Raw genomic sequence first — 17,213 nt, 5'->3', positions numbered from 1 at the left:
ATGAATCTGCTTAAATATTTGATGTCAGATTCATAGCTCATCTCATTGTATTTGTGTTCTGTCCATCCCAATAAGCACAAAGTCAGGCAAAAGAGCCAAGAGACCTGCATGCATGATCAAGAATCTTATGTCAAAACTCAAAACAAAAAAGGAAGCCTACAAAGGGCAGAAAGAAGGATGAGTAACCTGTGAGGAAGACAGGAGACATTGTTCAAGCATGTAAGGATGAGATTAGAAAAGCCAAATACCATTATTAAATTAACAGCCACAGATATCAAATGCAACAATGACTCCTTTAAGTACATTGGTAAAAAAGAAAAGCAAGGAAAAGAAAAATGTGGGCCCACTGCCAAAGGAGACAAGAGATCTGGTTATAATGGACATGGAAAATGTTGAGGTATAAATACGCCTTCTTTGCTTCAGCTTGTACCAGCAAGGCCAGCTTTCAGGAATTCTAGGCCCCAGAGATCAGAGGAAAAATCCAGAGTAAGGAAGAAGTAAGGTGGAAGAAGAGTATCAGGTCAAGGAATGCCTATGCAAACTGGAGTCCATAAGCCCTGATAGGATTCACTCACAAGCGCAGAGAGAGCTGGCTGATATCTCTTTGAGGTCACCCTTAAACAGCCACAATTATTAAGAAAAAGTACCTGGTGACTGAAGGGAAAAAAAAGTGGTGCTGCTGTCTTCAAGAAGAGCAAGAAATAGGGCTCAGGAAACTACAGGCCAGCCAGTTTCACCTCCATCCCTGGGAAGATAATGGAGCAGCTAGTTCTGGAAACCATTTCCAAGCACATGAAGGACAAGAGCCATTAGTCAGTGTGGATTCACCAAAGGGAAGTCACACTTGACTAACCCGATAGCCTTCTAAAATGAAGCGAGTGGCCTGGTAAACAATAGGAAACCAATGGATAGTGTCTGCCATAACTAGAGTAAGACTGAACATAATTTCCCATCATCTCATAGGCAGGCTGTTGAGGTCAGGGCTGGAGGATTAAGGAACAATTTGGTCGATAACAAGTGGAATATCACAGGGTCAATATTAGGCCCAGTCCTTTTCAATATCTACATTAATGATCTGAATAATAGGGAAGAGTATTCCTTCAGCGTATTGGTTGAAGGAACAGAACAAATAGGAATGGTTGATACGCATTAGATGGGCATGCTGACTTCTATAAAGAACTTGACACACTAGAGGAATGGGCTGACAGGAACCTCAAAGTTCAAAGAATGGAAAATCTTGCATCTGGAGAGGAACAATATCAGACACCAGTACACGTGTTGCCAACATGTTGAGGGAGATAATCCTTCCCTTCTACTCAGCACTGGTGAGGCCACACTCTGAATACTGGGTCCAGTTCTGTGCTTCCTGGAACAAAACAGACATGGACATACTGGAGAGTCCAGTGATTGGCCAGTAGAGTAATTAATGGATTGGAGTACATCTTCTGTGAGAAAAAGAACTGTTCAGTCTGGAGAAGAGTTTAAGGGAGGATTATATTGAAGTCTATAGATACCTGAAGGAAGGTAGCAAAGAGCCTGGAGTCAGGCTTTTTTTTTCCATGGGTGCCTAATTCCAAGAACAAGACAAATAGGAACACAGGAGGTTCCATGTGAATACAAGGAAACATTTCCTGCACAGATAATCAAACAGTTGCACAGGTTTCCCAGAGAGGCTTTGGAGTCTTCCTCCTTGGAGGTATTCGAAAGTCACTGGAACAACCAGTTCTAGGTGCTCTTTCCAAAACAAAGAGGTTGCATCAGAGACTTTCAATATCAACTATCCTGTGATCCTGGATGAGTAATAGTTGGATTTTTAGAGAACTTCAGTAAATTGGTCAGCCAAAACAGCAATCTCCTTCAAGTAACTCAATTCATTCTGAGTTTAATGGGACTGTATTGAAGAAAGAGAATTGAAAGTTTAAAAAAAAAAAAAAATGTTAAGCAAGAAAAATCATCCTCATTCAGTAATTCAGTCCTCTGTCAAAATAAATAGTTATAAACCATTTCTACATTCTTGCCAGCTAAACTTTTAATTTCATACTTAACTACACTCACTGTAGCACTGTGCAACACCAAACAACTGCAATGCACCTTTTTTAACTGGAATTTACAAGCTTCAAAAAACATACCAACATGGTTTATCCTTGTAAGCACATCAACTTACCGAAAAAAATCAAATTAAGTAATAGGCACGTTTCCATGCACAGCAGCCACATAGCCTTCATTTCAGATCACTGGAAGACACATATGTAGGACACCTTTCATATATTGAACAGTTTTGAGAGAGAATGCATTGATAATCCAGATCTAAGCAGCCTGATTTACTGCCAAATTTAGTGGTCAGTAACTCTGCCCATGACAGAGGGATTGGAACTAGATGATCTTTAAGGTACCTTCCAACCCAAGCCATTCTTATTCTATGATCTGCTGCCTATTTACGTAAGATAGAAGTGCATCAATTAAGTGAGCAAGTGATGGAATAAAAGAGACAGGATATTGAGACACAATGCTAGAACACAGCAGCATTTCAGTTCTCAGGATTTTTGTGCTAGAAAACTTTTGTGCTTTATACTCCATCACAATGTTAGTACACTTCTTCAAAGACCAAATTCAAGAAAAAACAGAGTATTTACTGAAATAGGACTTGATAGGGTAGGTACTAAAAAAAGGCTACTGGAGTCAATGAACACAAAGTCTTAGTTCAGCTGATGTTATAAGGTTATGTTCGGTTGCATAATATTTCAGAAATGTTCCAAAGCACACAAGAAAGGAATTAATATAAGAAACACTCCAAAATCTTGAACTTGGTTATAGAATTATTTTCTTTTACTTGGAGTTGGACTTGCCCGAGAGACCGATTTCAGCAGCTTTGTTAATATGGACAATGCTTCTGCTTTGTTTCACATAAGAGCTCTCTGAGTACTTTTCCATGACAAAATAAGCCTTCAGAAGAGCAAGAAAAAAAAAAAAATAGTATTTTTCTCATTACATAAACACAATTATAGATGGTTTCACAATTTATCAGGATTTTATTCTCAGAATTATTCTAGTGTTGTGCTTCAGTGCCAAACTTGAAGGCACTCAGAAGAATTTTCCTCTGAGTTGCCTTAGCACTCTCTGTGAATGCAAGATGTATCAGCCATTCAGAGCTTTCCAAAAGTGAAATACTTACAATCATCAGCAACATAGAAAAGAATAAGTTATTCCACTACAGCATAATGTGTGTGAGAAACATGATATTGCTGGAATATTATCATGAGGTTGACTTATTTATCAAGTATTACTTATCAAACCATGAAGTAGGGCATGGTTTGGGTTGTTCAGTTGTTTGGTTTTTTTTTTTTGGCTTCTCACAAAGGGAAACATGACCTCCTAGAGTTTCTTTGATTATTTAATGTCTGGCTTGATACTAAAAAAAAAAAAAAAAAAAAAAAAAGGCAGCTTAGTACTAAAAAAAAAAAAAAAAAAAAGACAGACTTGTACAAAAAACTGCTTAAACTTTGGTGTATGAGAGTTGAATACTGATATTTAATTTCATCCATCATCAGTAAACTCTTTGCTTAGTCTAAATGGAGGAAGATCTGAAATGGAGGTGAACACTGTCTGGAATGCTAGTCATTTCAAATCAGTTTGCATACCTTTTACAGAACGTTTACACAATGTGAAGTTCAACACTAGCAGTACATTACTGGGCGCATGTGCAACACCTATATCAGAGTATAGATGCTTTAAAAAAAAAAAACAAAAGGAGATGTCAGAAGGACTAAATTCAATGGTAGGACTACCCAGAAATCTGCAGAGAGGATAACTAAGCAGACTCTAATCCATTTTTTCATTTCTGAAGTTCTGAATTGTACAATAACACAGCTATGCGCAACAAAAACCTCAGTGAAGTGATGGCTTCACTACGTGATGGCAATCACAAAGGAAAACTTAAAACCTATCCTGAAACAACACAGCAGAGCACACCAAGTACCCCCATCCAGGATGGCAGCCCAGCAAGAGAAGCAGGAAATCCCTCAAGGAGACGGGCTTTTTATTTTTATTTTTCTTAAAACCAAGATACACTGAAAAAAACAAGAACTGGTCATTGCTTGGTGCTTGTACATTGAAAGTTGAAAGGCATTGAAACTGGGATCATATTCAGAGTAAGAAATGAACTATTTTAGTTGTGTATTTCCTTTATTTATTTATTACTATGATTGAAAGGCACGCCTGGAAACAGTTTCTGTGTTCAGATGCACTGGACATTAAGTATATTTAACATCAATTAAAAGCAATTACCAGATAACCGTTTTGTTCATTTATTTTCAAAACCAGAACAAACAAACAAGAAAATGTTTTCTTACGTAAAGAACCAAAGTCTCAAGTACCTGAGCTAAGTAGCAAGGGCTGTTTTCAGAAGCATTACCAAAATCCTTTCCTAAGCACGTTCTAGCAACACATTCATGAACATAAATGCTTCTTGGTATAGATGCACATTTCAGAGGACAAGAGGTAGACAACCTTTCTAGGAAATGCTGCAGTACCAGAACATTACACTATCACAGGCAGCTGATGCTTCAGTCCATTAAGTGAAATCACAAAGTGTGTGCCACTAAGAACAACTCACCCAATGTTTTCCTATCACATACTCCCTCATCCTGTATTTTAAATAAATTAAGTCTCAGGACAACTCCACACCACCAAAAGGGTGCAGATTGATCTTCAGCAGTCACATCATCTGAGACCTATGTCATATTTTATGGATCCTCTCTCTCTGTATGCTGCATCAAGACTTGTGATCTTCAGGAATGCTTTCTTACCCCGGCAACATAGGGCTTGTGGTAGGCAATGAAAAGAGGAAAGGCGGAACAACACTCCAGAGCTTTGGTTATTTTGGTGCAATGGTTGCTAACAAGATTGACATCAGCTGAGCTTGCCATAGTGAGCACCCTCAGTAATTCCCTTCCTTCCTCAGCAGCCAAGAGACTCAGCCTACATATCTGAGTCACTGCTTCACATCCTGCCTTGCTTCAGCACTTCCTTATCTAAAAGCAGAGGCTCCTCGGAACAGCAGATTGAACTTGCAGCCACTTCAAACAGAACAGCGAGAAATCCCAAGTAAGTAAGATACCAGGTTTTCTGACTTGTATTAGAACTGCAGTAGCTATGCCTTTTTGGCTCATGTCTTTTATAACTGCTTCAGACAATGTGGATGCAGGGAGAAAATACCTTTTTCCTTGTTATAAAATAGCAGCTTGCTGGAGACAGTGTACAGTTTGAATGGTTTCTGGTTTAAGATTTCCTGCTCTACAGCTTCACTCCCTTCAGCTGCTGGCAGCTGCAGTACCCTTGTGCATTATGCTAAAATGAAAAGTGAGTCTAACGCTATAGGTAAAACAAACAGCAGCCTTCCTAGCTGTCACATAACACCCCAAAAGGCATCTCAAATTAACTTAGTCAATTGGCACAGTTTTGCCTTTGTTGCGGCTCTTTGTCTTTTATTATCCTCAGTCAAAAAAGCAACATACCGGCAGGAGTGACTGAGCAGTTTAGTGAAGTTCAGAAAACGAAAGCTATGCTGCACGTAATCATACAGTACCTCAAGGCGTCAACCAAGAAAGAAAAGGCTCAAACAAGACTTCCAGTATTATTAGTCACACCAAAAATGAAATCTATTGTAACTTTTCAGGTTCTGAACAGACTGTTCACAAGCTGGCAGCATATGGAGCTATTAAGGTGCTATTACCCAAGGAGGGAAACAAGCCCTATTGCACTGAGCTGCACATACACATGCACAACACCTGCACCATGACATATCAGTTGGTAGCCGCCAAAGAAATCTCGTGCAAGAATAAAAGTACAAGAAACAGGGTGAACAAACGGTGTAGGTAAAGCCTTGCCTGTTATAAGTGACCGTGGTTTTTATGGTGAGCATTTATGAACTTTGGAAAGTAAGATAAGATACTGCACTACATGCAGGTCTCAGAACTTGTTGCTATTTCATTTTGATGAAAAGTTTTTAAAATTCAGTTAATATAAAGAAATGGAACCACAGATGCACACAGAATTCCACAGGGGAGGGCATTTAGGACTATCTTTTCCCTTTAAAATCTACTTGTATTCTTGTTAGCTTATCCCTTCTCCAGAAGGGACAGTACTCCCCAAAGATAATGCAGGGAGAGAATAAGGTAGAAGATAAATACTGGAAAAATACGAAGCAACCGATGCCACAAAGCCAAATTTCTCCCAAGTCTGTGTGAACATGGAATTAGGGCAACTTAAGAGCCAGCCTGACCCAGACAGTTTTGCCTTTGTGAAGACTAAACTGACAGAAGTATTTCAGCAACTGACTAAAACTGAATCCTGAGGGCACAGTGAAACTATACAACAATAGGTTTTGGTCTTCATCAAAACAAAAAGAGTTACAGAACAATTAAGATTAGAAAAGAGCTTTAAGATCATTTAGCACATCCAAAGCTTGCTACTGTTCTCAGCTGAACTTGATAGCAGAGGTGTAAGCAACGTAAAGGCAGAGATCAGCACAGATGTGTTCTTCTATAAGTCTATCCCCATGTTAGTGGCTGAAGTCAGATGTAATAAACAGCTTCTTGTGAGACAGGGTCTCTGGCTGCATGCCCTAGTAAGACTGAAAGAAGCATGCATCCTTCAGTCATTGCCTGTCTACTCTAGAAGGACTAGAACACAAGTCCTGAAGTACAAAAGTCTCAGTGTACCTATTGATCCCTAAGAATACAGATTGCCTGGAATAATCCTGTCTTCCTCCAGCACGAGCAGTTTAAGAACAATAATTACAGAGAGCTCAAGAACTCTGAGCTAGACCAGCTTCAGGCATGGAAGATTTGGCTTCATGCATGTTGAATTACACAACCTCTTACTAGGATGTGACTGCATTCAAAGTTCAATTTGGACTTCCTAAGAAGTCCCAATATCCCAGAGCTAATCTCCTAGCCAGAAGGTTTTCATTCCCATCTGTGGGTTACCACTTGTTTTTGAAGCAGCCGCAGAAAAAAAATTTCCCCACATGCAAATCAGAAAAGCTCAACCCAACACAGCTTTTTTGGTTGGAGCATAACAGCATCTCTAGCAACAGATACTGCTTCAGTTCAGCCATTGCCACAGCGTACATCTCCTTCCGATGGTAGGGAGAAGCCATCCCTACAGATATAGAAGCCTTAAGGGCTAACACCAGAAATTATTTCACTTAGAAGGTACTAGTTTTCAAGTTGTTTTAAATTATTTCTACAACTTGATTTTGCAGATATTTCCTCCTCCCACCTCACCACCCCACTCTTTGCCCTCCAATGCCTTCTTGTGCATATATTAAGTTTCAGCTTTTTATATTCTCCCCCCCCTCCCATTCCATTTTCCTGCAAGCTTGCCAGAAGCACCAAGCACGATGAGTTTAAGGAGACAGCTCTTGGCTTTCTTGGCTTTCTTTCTCGAGTTTATGAATCAAGTTACAGTTAGACTTTACAACTATTTCTCAGCTAAATATGTTTGAAGGCAATCTTTTCTCCTCTGGCTTCCCAGATGTTATTTCCCAACCTCTGAGTTTCCCATGCTATGCATTGCCATGTGCTTAAGATCAGAGCCAACAGCTGTTTGTAACAGCAAGCTTGCTTTCAAGCTCCCATCTAAGCACCCTTGCCAGGGGAATGTCAGTTGCCACCATGATTAGAAAGCTACTGGAGCCAGAGCCAAATTGATCCTTGCCAGCACATCTGAGAAGAAAGAATTTCTTTATCTTGACCTCAGGAAAGGGAAGAGCATCCAGAACTCTCTAGATATCCCTTGCTGATGCAGCCAAGTTTGAACTAAGGTTGTTTTCTTAAAGATTCCTTTAAGATTTCCAGGGCTTGCAGGGAATTGTGTTTTGCTTTCTGTATCTTTGTATATATGCAAATTTATTATTGTATACATCAGCAGAACCGGCACATTTTAGGTACTCAGCTTGGCCAGAGCTGATGTTTTTTCTGATTGTAGCAGACAAACAGCACTGACCTGTACCCAAAAACACATGGATTTTGTGATTGTCATGAAATCCTACTGCATGTTCAAGAAAGGGCCTTGAATAGTGCCTAATCTTCACTGTTCTCATCTCCACATCCTCCACCGGAAATACCCGTTCTAGGGTTCAAAAGCAGGGAGGTGAAAGGAGGGGTAAAGATGCCCAGAAACATTTGTGAAATCCCAGAGATGAGAGGAAATTGCAACAGGGAGCATCTCTGCTTCTCCAGCTCTACCACACATCAACAAGAGCCAGGATGTTACCCTAGTTCACTCCCATGCACTCCTCGCAGTCATATTAATGCTCCCTGTCCGCCTGGGCTGCAAGCGTTGTTTTCCTTGCAGCTGGCACAGTTACAGCTAGTTAGCAATGCTGCTGCCTGGGGCAGCTCAGCATTGGGCACAAGATAAGCACACACACAGCATGCAACAACACAGTACCAGTCCATTATCAAAATACACAACACTGGCAAGAATACTGTCTCAGACATCTGCACATCCTGTAGCAGCTGCACTGGAGTTCTGTTTCCAATAGGTTTTTGAAGACAGTGTCATAATACATAGCTCAGCAGAATTTAGAATACCCTTTAATGGCTTCTACTGGCTCCTACAGCAAAACATTCTTTCACAGAGTTGGTTTCATTTCATTTTTTGTTTCTTACCCCCACCCCAATGAGGTAAGTAAAGGCTCTTGCTTGACAAAAGACTGCTACATCCAGTTGAGAGGACTGGAATGAGAGCCCCTTGAGGTACCCACGTTATGCGCATCTCTTCTTTTCCCAGTGTCCTGCTGGGAGGGAGAAAAATAATAAATTTGAAGGTAAAAGGATTCTCTGAAAGAGTCTCATCTGCAAGACAGTCTGTCTTATAGCTGTGTCAAGCTAGTGAGCAGGAGGTCAACACTTCTTCAAATTATTAAAACCTCTTACCCATTTTACTACTATCTTTCCTATTTATTCCCTCTTCACTGGGGAAAAAAAAAAGCACATTGATTTTCAGTGGAACATTGTCATCCACTCAGTAAGTATGCTGCAGGGAAACTTAATTCCATAAGAACTCTGGCCCACGATGCAGACATATTAAGACCAAGAAGTGCAACAATGCCTTGGTAAACACAGTCAATTCACAACACCAGAATCTGGCTGAACCACACCCTGAATGAAAGCCTAATCTTCTCAAATTAAAACTACCTAATTAAAGAGCTAACAGTGTTTCGTGGCTTGTTGGCCTGGGGGATTCCAATTTCCTCGAAGAAAAAAAAATATATTTCTGCCCTCCCAAAAAAATCACCCTTTGGAGACTTCAGTACAGCTGCATGTTTTATGGTAGTCATGGTATGACATCATCACATCAATTTAAATGCATCTTCTGGATGGTTTCACAGCTATAGCTGAACATCTTGATTCAGTTTCAGAAGTGATATACAGTTCTACAGGCCCTACTTCATCCCAGCTACACATCTGTTTCACATGTCAGAAGGCAGAGAAGGATTCAAGTTAGGATAGCCTTGATCAAGTTTTAGTTTTATCATCATTTGCCCTCACCCTTGCTTCTTTTCCATGTCAAGAGGAATAAAGCAGATTCTATCCACAAATTCCTTCCGTCAAGAGTTATCTCTGATGGATGTTACCATACTACTTCAGCTCCAGCCCCCCTTGCATTTGCAGCCTGAAGTACAGGAGAGTTTAGGAGGAACAGCTTTAAGGGCTGAAGCAATACAAGCCATAGCCAAGCCCACCATCAGCTCACTTACCCCATTTAGACCAGGGCCAGATGGTGGTGTCTTAGACCAGGCTCTGGCGTCAGAGAGGTTGCAAATGGTGTACTCAGACATTTTGCCTGCCCTGAACTACTGTTTACAAACAAGGTTTCTTCAGTTCCTAGGAGCTCTGGCTTCCACTTTTAGAGTGGCTCTAAAGAGCCCACAGTCCTTGTCCAGCTGCCATTTCAATTTAATCTCCTAAATAACTGTTTACAGCTCGAATTAAGGGTTATGAAAGACCAACACATAGCATTCTTAGTCCAGCCCCCTAAATAAACAGTCACAGATGCACCAAGATCAGCTCTGAGGACCTCATAAATCTGGAGACTGTAAGATGTATGAGCAACAAATTGAGATTCTTCAAATCCTAACCAGTGGAAAGACAGGGACCCAAGAGCTTCAATACGGAAGCATGAGATCAGTATTAAACTTCTGAAGATTTTCATAAATGCTCAGAGGAAGTCTTCAGAACTAAGCCATCTGAAATTTACATAGTTTTACTGCTTTCTATGAGTAATTTTTCTTATTTAAACTCATAAGCATGCACTCAGTTTAAACAGAGGGCACAGTACCAATCAGATCCAATCATTGCTAGCTTGCTTTCACTGGCATGTAGTAAAGACAGGGGAAAAGGAACTTGTTTCATAACAATCTCAGAGATAACAGACATTTGTGTCTACAAAAAGGGCAGCAATGATGTTTAATGATATTTAAAAAGGTGCTCAAGGATGAAATACTTCATTTGCATCTGTAGAGATGGCAGCTGCCAGTGAAGTCAGTACAATGCCATAACAATGTAAACTTTGTACTTTCGTGTCCAAGGCCATCACAACCTTTTTCCTGTGAGAGGTAGGAATGCAGTAGGTAACATCTGCCAGAGTTCTGTCAACAATTCTCACTTCCCCACCTGAAATTACAAGACACAGCTTGGTTAAGCAGTAGGCAATCTCCCTATCCTCATCATCACAAATTCATCAACTTAGGTTCATAGAATCATTAAGGTTGGAAAAGACCTCTAGGATCACCTAGACCACCCATTCACCTGCCATCAATGTCACCCACTATACCACATTCCTAAGTACTACATCTATTCCCTTTCCTTAAAAACCTCCAAGAACAGCAACTCCACCACCTGCTAGGATGGAGCGGTGAGTTACTGGAACAGGCTAAGAAGAAATTTGTCCTGATATCCAACTTGAAGTTCTCACTGAATGCGTTGTCTCTTTTTACTATGATGAAAATACAAATGGGAGGAATCCTGCCTTTCCAGATCAATTTCTGTGAAGTTCAGACTACAAGTTCAGACATTTCAGTGAGTCTTCAACTTGTGTCTTACATTACAACAAATACCCAGAACTTAGGTTTTGGCCACCTTCAGAAGATGGGTATTCACTAACCATCACTGGTTAGAGAGGACATGGATTCAAGCAGCACAGCTGTGGCAGGCAGTAGTCCAGGGGACATCCAGGGCACACATTCCTTGCCAGCAGCAGGAGGAAGCTCAGCACTAAACCAAGTGGTCTACTAAAATAACAAAAGCACACCTGGATACAGCTTTGTTAGTCATCACCATAGAAGTCCCTAAAATCTCCCTAAAATCTGATGGCAAAACAGAGAAGCAAGCATTTACTTTAGCTCTAACAGCTGTAGGTTGAATTCTGTTTTCAGAGGATTTGACTTTATCCATAAAACACTCAAAAGCACTTCAAGATGTTCGAGACGAGACAAGCTTTCAATCCTAACAAAGTAACTAGCTCACACTACAAAGTGTCAGAGACCCTCTCCAGATTCAGGCTACATTTATGCTCCGCATTTTGTGCGTGGATAAACACAACTTAAAAAGATTTGGCCAATGATTTTAAATGAATCTTTCACAAGGACTGAATTAAGGAAATTAATCTGTTTCAAAAGAGTACCAGGAGTTTTTTAGTTAGAGAAACCTGAATAAGCCACAGAATTCTCTCTAAAGAACACAAAAACAAATAACACAAGCACTTATCCCTTCAAATAGTTACTTGTCTTGCACTCGCTTACAGAAAGCAGGGCTGTTTGCTGATGTTTGCAGTCCTCAGAATGCATATGATTAACAGAGACAAGGTGTTATAACATGCTCACTTGATTTGGGTAAAGTACACCTTAGGAAATCACTGAAGTAGACACAGTCAGAAGCTACGATTGTGCACAGTTTCATAAATACCACAGCTGGGATGCCCAACATCTTTTTAAGTCACGGCTTTAGGATATTTAGACAGAAACATTTGAGAAGGCTGGCCCTTAAACTACAAAAATCAACCTGGATTTTGGGTGGCCTCCCGAATGATATATATTTGCTGACAGTATCAGAGAAGATATTCAAGGATGCAGAGTTACGCCATGACATAATCAGAGATGAGAGGGGCTCAGCCACTCTTGCTGCCATGAAGCAAAGAGGAAGAAGGGCTGGGAAGGGGTAAGAAGGGGTAAAGAAACTATGGAGAAGCTGCCTCCAGCTCCCAGAACAGCAGCTGCCAATCCTCACAACTTAGTGGCTCCTTCCTTAGACTCCAGCTGCTTCTCAAAGAGTGCTCTAGGTGCCTGCCTCCTGTGCAGGATGGAAGCTGCAGTTGGCAGAACTGTAGAAGCATACAAACTGTATCCCTTAAACATTTGAGGTGATTTTGCTTTAAATCAACTCACTGATTACAAATATATTTGACAGTACCTGAAATTCCCACCTGCTATGGATGATAATCTCATTTAACCACAGAATTTACCTAATGGAGAAAGGTGAGGCCTAGAGAGCAAACAATAGGTCATGTTACATACTGTCAAAATTGCAAGCCTTATTTAGGATGCAGTTTCCAGATCATCAAATTTCAGTTTATGGCTGGTTGGAAATACAAAGTAAAGTTAAGTTTACCCAACTTTCACAGGGGATTTCCTATAATGAAAGTGAAGAACCACAGAGAGGTCAGGTTGGCCTTTCACAGCATGAAAACTAGTGACTTGGTGCAAACGGCTCCTCTTTCTTTTCAAGTCACTATTTACCTTCACATTTAAAACAGCAAAGTTTTAAAACTTAACACAAAAACTTAACATAAACTTGAAGTTTTTTTTCAGCATCTCTGACATCAAGAAGGGCTAAGTTTGATGGATAAGAGACTGCAACAACTACCTATGCACTGCTCTACTGATATGTGTCAGATTTTAATACCTCACCAGCAAGCTGCATTTATAGCAGAATTGTACAGTGTTGATCCAGTGACTCATTACTAAGGCATTTTGGGCCCAGAGCCACATCTGAAGTAGTCTCTGCTAAAATGCTCAGGATGACCCCCTGGTCTGCTACTAGATCATTGGATGCCACTGCAACACGAGACATCTGGGTAGCATTCATACACTTGACAACACGCTTTCACCTATGGCCTACTTTCAGATGACAAATATCATGCTCTGTTGTGTTAAACATGGTAATTGGTGAAAGGATTTTGTCATCACAAATGAAGCAAGCCTCTCTTGAGGAAATGAAACAGTTTACTAACAGAGCTCCATTATCACTGAGGTATATCATCATAGAAGAGCAAGCCAAAGACCACTTTAAGACTGCTCCCCGCCTTGTCAGCAACTTTCAGGACTTAAATCCCCCCACATAGTTCTTGGGACCCTCATTTTGCATATTGGGTTCCCAACTTCTATATAATAAATTCAAAAAACTAGCTAATCTTTTCTCTCACAGCCCAGAGACATAAGTACCAACTAATAGTTCAAAGATGCAACTCGTGCTTTACAGCCTGTTTTAGGTTTTTTTTTGTTTGTTTGTTTTGTTTGTTTGGGAAAAATGAAGGTTTTGTGATTAACTAGAGCACCATTCTAAACTCCACCTCCTCCTCCCCAGCATCTGTTGTAACCCTTAGAAGTGCATTTCAAAAATTAGGAAAATAAAATAGAGGAGATAGTTTGCACCACTTTCAGGGTGATGGAAAACACAAAACCAGAACAATCCTATGAATTTAACTCATACAAGAGTCCAAAAAAATTTTAACAAGAGAGAGTTCACTAAAGTCACAGTAGCAGAACAAGATAAAATAGCATGCAACTTCCCCTTGTATGGTTACATGGCTATCCCATGTAGTTTTGTGCAGTTTTCTCATAGAAGTTCCAGAGCAAAAAATTCATCTTTGGAAATGGATGGCATTGGATGTTGTATTCCTAACTTGACTGCTGGTAACTGTTCCTTGGGCAACTTCTTTAACATAACCTGTACTGCTGTTGTAGTAACAGCAGCTTTATTTCCTTAGCCTCTCTGTCCTAGTTATCTTTCCTTGTATATAATATGAATTGCATCCTGCAGCTCTTGCCAAGCAAGACAAGATTTGCTGGATCAGACAAGTCTAGCCTAGTGCTTCAACTCAGCAAGAGGAAACATTACAGAGCGATAGCACAGATATCTCGCATATCAGTCAGGCTTATATTGTGCTTGTGCTCCACCACAAAATAAAGTCGACTTTTACTGCTTATGTGTACTAATCAGTCGCAAAGCCAGAGCAAGAGCCACTACAAATGCCTCCCAAAATGGGAAACAGCATTTGCTAACCTTTAGGATCAGTAGTGTGAAGAGTAGAATATAGTAGAAGAGTAGTAAATAAGCCCGTGTTTCAGAATCACTCCCCATCACTAGGTTTCAGATCTTTTCTAGCACTAGGTTGCCATTTCAGTCAAGCCCAGATCATCCTCAGAGACAACTTAGATGCTCCTTGAGTTCTTTGTCCTGCTGTATCTCTCCAGCAACACATCATATTGCTAAACCACACCATCATCTGTGTTTTTTCAGTCAACTCCATGCTACCAGGGAGAGGAGAAATTATACAGCTAAGTTCAACAGTTGAGCAATTCTTCTACAGAGCTTCATAGTCTCTTGGGGGTCATTCTTGCTAGCTTTTAATAACTCTAAGTTCATCTGAGGCATCACTATTGCCTCAAAGCACACCAGAAGTTATTACTTCAAAACAAAAAAATGGATCTGGCAGAGATTTTGGGACCTCCCCCCCCCTCAAAAAAAAAAAAAAAACACACAACAAAAAAAAACAAACTAAGCTTGCTATCTCACTTCTTTGCTGTAGCAGAGTTAAGAATCACTGTTGATACATACATAAAAATCCAACCTGCTATCGATTGCTACACAACAACCAGATGATTCACGGAGCAGACAATTAAGCGAGAAGAAAAAAAAAAAAAAAAAAACAATAACAGCAATAAAAACCATAACCAAGAAGCACAAGATGACCAATTGTGCCCTGTGAAGACCAGGGCATGAAAGGTTGCCAGGGCTGGTTTGTAATCTGAAAATGGAGTCACAGAAAAGCATAGAAGTACTGCAGAAGGAAACAGGATAATATAATTGTAGTTTCAATCTCTCCCTGTTCCTCTCCTTTTCTCTAAATGAAGAGGCCCTTCTACTGCAAAGGATCCATTGGAGGGGGAAGAGGGAGGGCTGTTACTATTTGTTTTCCTGGTTTAGTACTTTTAGTACTGTTTTCTTTACTTCTAAAAAAAATACAATCTCTATCCAAGAAGCGGGTTACCTCCCAATTCTGGAAAAGCAGCACTCCAGGCAGCTAACAGTCCTCACCTAAAAGTAATTCCCAAGAAACACTGCTGAAGTACTACACAGTCCCCAACATGAATGTCAAGACACCAAATGACCACAGAAAAGGGAAAGCAAAGCCTTCATACATCAAGATGCACACTTGGAGTAGATTTCCCACATTACCTATGGAAGAGGCCAGGCAATATGTGAAAATTAATGGTACTCTAATAATGGAATAGGATTCCATTATTAGAAAAAGGCAAGGAGGATGAAAGAGGTGACATAGATCTGAATAGAATCTTCTACAGGAAATAAACCTAAGTAGTCTTTCACAGTACTTTGAGAGAAAGGAGCTTTTCCCTTTCAAACCCCAATCTTGCTTCTTTGAAAAGAATCTAGCAACTTCTTGTATCATCATGACTAGATATAGGAAAAAAGTAATATTACTGATAACAGACACAGGCATTTCGGGGACAGAAAAGAGGCAGTATCTGATCACGTTCACAATACTTAAAGATGGTTGTAAAATAATACAGTTGAACTGGATCTGAACTAACCATTAACAACTAAGTCTTAAAGCTTTAAGAAAACTGAGAAACAATCCAGAGTAGAGGGCCTGCAGAAAGTGCTTATGAATCCATTATACAAATAGGAAAAAAATGCTTATGGTGTATGGAACTGTTGAGTTGGAAGAGAACCTTAAAGATCATCTGGTCCAACTTCCCTACAATGAACAGGGACACTCTACAGCTACATCAAGCTGCTCAGAGCTCCCTTCAGCCTGATCTGAGTTTCACCAGGGACAGGACATCCACCACTCCTCTGGGCAACCTGTGCCAATGCATCAACACTCTGATTGTAAAAATAAATAAGTCTTACATCCAATCTCCAAGTCTTCCCTCTCTTAGTTTGAAGCCATTTCCCTTTGTCTTATTACAACAGATCCTGCCAAAGCATCCATCTCTTCCTTTTCTGTAGTCCCCCTTTAGATACCAATATTGTATGTTGAATTAATGGGATGTGCATAAGTTTCATCTCCACTTAGAATGATTATTTACAGCTTAGAAAAATGAGCACAAGTGTTCTCAAGCATTGCTAGACAGCCCTGTTTGAAATGGTTTGTGATTTTTTTTTTTTGTCCATCTCTGGTGGAATGGAGTTAATGAGACATCAGAATTCTTATGTTTGTAACTGAGCCATACCCAAAGAGAAACATTCAGTTTCCATACCAAAGAAAGCATAGAAGGCTGTAGACTTCACCCTTGTAAATACTGTCTAGGCACTGGGTAGGCAACTGTTTTATTTTCTAGGACCGTAGTATTTGGCAACTGCCAGCTTTATTTTTGTCACTGGTTCAAGAGCCCTTGAACCATTAGGTCTTCATGATTTTACTACAATGAAGTTTACACTTCACAAGTACTCTGCACATTTTATTGGGTAACTAAGAAGACGACCAGCAGTGATTCCTGCAAAAGGAAAAGTCTCCTCTTCGTTAGTTACTTGCATTCAGTGCACTCAATTGTCTTTTGGGGCAAGAAAGTTGCCTCTAGAGCCTGTAGGAATATCCTTTGTCAGGACAAAGGTGTACATGATGTGAATTACTCTTGGGGAATCTGTTCTGTAAACACCTTCTCCCTCCCCAGAAGAGTTCACGTGTGAACTGCAACAACAATTAAAAAAATAAACTGAAGAATCATCAAATGAAACCCATAGAACTTCAGTTTCTTTAGCAGACAAGACAACAACTCAGGCAGACACTAGCTCCTTTAGGATTTAGTGACAGAATTGAGTGAGTTAATACCTTCAGTTGATCTCCAGATTTGTTCTGGCACTATAAAAAAATTTACAATGAACAGTTGGTTTGAAATACGT

Source organism: Lagopus muta, chromosome 1 (assembly GCF_023343835.1).
Source record: "Lagopus muta isolate bLagMut1 chromosome 1, bLagMut1 primary, whole genome shotgun sequence".
NCBI lineage: Eukaryota > Metazoa > Chordata > Aves > Galliformes > Phasianidae > Lagopus > Lagopus muta.
This window is presented reverse-complemented; position numbering follows the sequence as displayed.